This window comes from Tupaia chinensis, unplaced genomic scaffold, assembly GCF_000334495.1.
Source record: "Tupaia chinensis unplaced genomic scaffold, TupChi_1.0 Scaffold000037_22, whole genome shotgun sequence".
Lineage (NCBI taxonomy): Eukaryota > Metazoa > Chordata > Mammalia > Scandentia > Tupaiidae > Tupaia > Tupaia belangeri.
In genome coordinates, this window is record NW_006159481.1 from 1854383 (window position 1) to 1858752 (window position 4370).

Here is a 4370-nt window from a genome sequence, read left to right on the forward strand (position 1 = left end):
CTAAAGTAGGACATTATGGCATGGGCTACTGACAGATACACAGGATAGAATAGAGAATCTAGAAGTAAACCTATATACATATGGCCACTTGATTTTGAGTTAGGTACAACAACTCATTGAGAGAAAGAATTTTACAACAAATGGTGCTGGAATAATTGGATATACATTATTCAGTAAATAAATGAATCCAATAAATAAATAAACCAAAATCTTATTATCTACCATTTAGAAAAATGTATTTATGGGACCAACAGATGCTATAATGGTTAAGTTGCTGGATTTCCACATGGTCAACCTCTGTTAAATTCCCAGACCTGGAGACTTGAAACTCAGGCTGGGTGCACATGCAAGTGTGCCCCAAACCCAAAAGGAGAACAGAGAAGAAGGGACTGTGGTGTGGCTATCCCTCTGGAAGGTGATTTATCTTTTTCTGTCTCTCTGTCTCTCTGGTGAGTGCATGCACCCTATAGCAAAAACCTCTCTTAAAAAAAAAAAAAAAAAAAGGAAGAAAAAAAATCATATACTTACCCAGGAGAGACAGAGAGAGGGACAAAAAGAAAGAGAGAGAAAGTCCTCCTATAGGGGATCCTTTCTTCCTTTCTCCTCCATTCCCCCTCCATTCGGGATTTTGTGCACACATACACACACACTCAGCATGTTTTTCAAGCTGGTGGGTTCGGGACTTGAACCACACAGTCAGCCATCTAATATCCAGCCACCTTAATTACCATGCCACTAGTTGACCCAAAATATCTATATTTAAAGTATGAATTTTTTAAAACATTCAATGCAAGACATTTGAAAATCTCAGTAATAGAGAAAGTGTCTATACATTTTCAAAATCAATTCAAGAAGACATTGAAATGGATGATAATCCGAGGAGAAACAAGAAAAGAGCAAGTTAGTCATGAGTCCTACATAGCCAAATTAAAAGAAAATTATAATACACGTACATAAAGTTTTAAGAAATTGACAAAAACAAATATTTTTTTTTTCCTCAGTAACTGAGATCAGTATAGCCAGGCAGCATCAACTTTACATAAATAAAGTCAACAATGTGAGCCCGAAGATTTTCTACTTCTTGCCTCAACTCCTCTCTGCCTATAAGCTACATTCTCTCCTGCTTGCTTCCATGGCTGGGGACCACGGTTTCCCTGTAGACCCATTTCTTTACAGCATCATTATGAAAGAAAGGCCATCTTCCCAATAATTCCTTTTTCCATTTAGAAAATTACCTGTCTTACATAACATTCGGTAAAATGAGCATCTCTAAAGCAATACCAGGAACTGGGGGGATGGGTTACAAGGTCTTCCCAGTCTACACTGATGCTGATTCTTGTGCTCAGAAGAAAGTGAGTTTTCTCATCAAAAAATAAAATGCAATCAGTCATAGTAGTAAGTCCAATGACCGAATAATATTTATAGGTAATTTATTTAAGACATCCAAGAAGTCTTTCCTTCATTCCTCGTTGCTTCCTTGTAATTAAGTCTTCTCTGTACTTTATACATCTTAAAGGTATATAAGAGCACTAAAAATATAGGTAGTAGTGGAAAATATAAACACTCGGTGTTTTCAGGTAGTAACAAATACATCCTAACAAACAAGTCTGCTGCCTGATTTCAAAAATTGTTCCTGACTTTTTGATACAAATTCAGCTTTTTAAACTCTCCTAGAGATTATTGAACTACCCAGTGATCTTCATTAAATATACTTTGTTGTAGAATAAATATTTAATTAATAAGTTAGTTTCTGTTGGTTGTGAATACATACTTTTACTATTACTGAAAATGCCTTCTCCAAACTCCTTCAACTTTTCCATAAGATACTAAAAGAATAACAACAGACACATTGATATTAATATATCAATATTTGAGGCTATACCTCTTATTTTAAAATGTGTGAATCTTAAACAAAACTCGGTGTTTTCAGGTAGTAACAAATACATCCTAACAAACAAGTCTGCTGCCTGATTTCAAAAATTGTTCCTGACTTTTTGATACAAATTCAGCTTTTTAAACTCTCCTAGAGATTATTGAACTACCCAGTGATCTTCATTAAATATACTTTGTTGTAGAATAAATATTTAATTAATAAGTTAGTTTCTGTTGGTTGTGAATACATACTTTTACTAATACTGAAAATGCCTTCTCCAAACTCCTTCAACTTTTCCATAAGATACTAAAAGAATAACAACAGACACATTGATATTAATATATCAATATTTGAGGCTATACCTCTTATACTAAAATGTGTGAATCTTAAACAAATATATAATTATATATATATGTATATATATATATATGCAAACATACACATGATTAATCACAACATAAACAATGTTAAATGTCAACTTTAATTCTTTTTTTTTTTTTGAGAGATTTTTGCTATAGGGCACTTGGGCTTGCCAGAAAGAGAGAGAGACAGAGAGATGGAAAGTGAGGAATCACCCCCCAGTGTGGGGTGGCCACACCGCAATCCCTTCTTCTCCATTCTCCTCTTGGGATCTTGGGCACGCATGAACATGCACCGGTGTGAGTTTAAGACACTGGGTCTGGGACTCAAACTGCTGTCGACTACATGGGAGTCCAGCGACATAGCCATTATGCCAACTGATGGTCCCAGATGTCAACTTTAATTCTAATAAGTGGGTGCTTCTAGTTTTAAATAATGACTATGCTTTGACTAAGAAGAGTTAATTTCATAAATATGACAATGTAAAATATATTACCATATTTCAAAATGTATAGCTAAAGGGTAAGAAGTACCATAGTGTTACATCATTGTGTAAATGGATTTTAAAACATGAGAATAACAAGGAAAAAAAAAAAACTCTAGAAATACATGTGATAGGACCAGCCATGGTATGATGGTTAGATGACTGGACCAACTGTGAGGTTTGAATCCTGGACCTGGTGGCTTGCAAAACACATTGAGTACATGAACATGCATGACCAAAAATCCCCAAAGGAGAGAGTATATGTGCCCTCTAGCAAAACTTTTTTAAAAATAGAAAGAAGGGACAGCATATGACATAGAGGTTATGGCACTGGACTCCCAAATGCCAATCACGTTTTGAGTATTGGACCTGGTAGCTTGAAAATCATGCTGGGCACATGCGTGCCCAAGATACTGGGAAGAGAAAAGAGGAAAAGGGATTGCAGTGTGGCCATCCCATTGGGGGGTAATTTCTCACTTTCCCTCTCACCGTTCTGTCTCTCTTTGGCCAGCACACGTGCCCTAAGGCAAAAAATCTCTTAAAAAAAAGAAATGTGTATCATACAAGGTACTCTCTAATGTAATATAAAAGCATGTCACAAAGTTCTTTCATTGTTTTTTTTGTTTTTATTTTTTGCTATAGGGCAAATATAAAATTATTTTTTACTTCTTTATTTTCTTTCTTATATTTTTTATTTATCCTGCTTTCACTGGAGAAAGAGACAGAGAGGTCAAGCAAAAAAGAGCCCCCCTTAGAGGAATAGCCATGCCACAGTCCCGCTTTTCCACTCTCCTTTGGGATTTTGGTCATGCACATACACATGCTTAGCATGTTTTTCAAGCTGCTTGGTCCAGGACTTGAGCCATGTAGGATCCACTACCCTTAACCATCATGCCATCTGTTAGCTCTTTACATATTTTAATGGCAAAATAATTCAGTTAAGTCAATGTTTTTAAAAAAGGATGGCTGCTGTAGTCATAATTTTTAACTTATATTCTTCTTTGAATTGAAACCAATATGATAATAAAAGAAATGGATGGTATCACAGAAAGGAAAATAATTTATCAGCAGTAAAGATTTTATTGATTTCTTCAAAAATTCAAAAGAAACATAACACTTTCTACTTAATTAGAAAATTCAAAGATCAGTTATAATGTATTAAAATCAGTAATGATTTAGAGGAAAACTATGTGAAATAGATTTCTAGGAGAGGATGGATTAAGTTAAAAGTACAGATTGGTACCTCTTTTTAAGTTTTAGAAATTCTAGATAAAATATATGGGAACTATGTCATTGTAAACTGGTAAAAATGTAAAGAAAAAAGAAACCACTGCATACTAGAAATTCAGAAATAAAAATTAAAATGATAAAGGGTAATCTAACGAATTGCTGTCCCAAACTAGATTCAGATTAGCCCAGAGGACTGTGAGCTGAGATGTTTAAGCCCTAGGCATGACAAGAAAAGACAGGGACATTAGACATCTTTACCCCTTTCACAGCTTAAAACAAATAAATTTCTCTCTTTTTTTTTTTTTTTTTTGGGGAGCTTTTCACTGAGGGCGCGCTCTTTTTTTGCTATAGGGCACATTCGCTTGCCACACAGACAGAGAGAGACAGAGATATAGAAAGTGAGAAATCGCCCCCCAGGGGGAA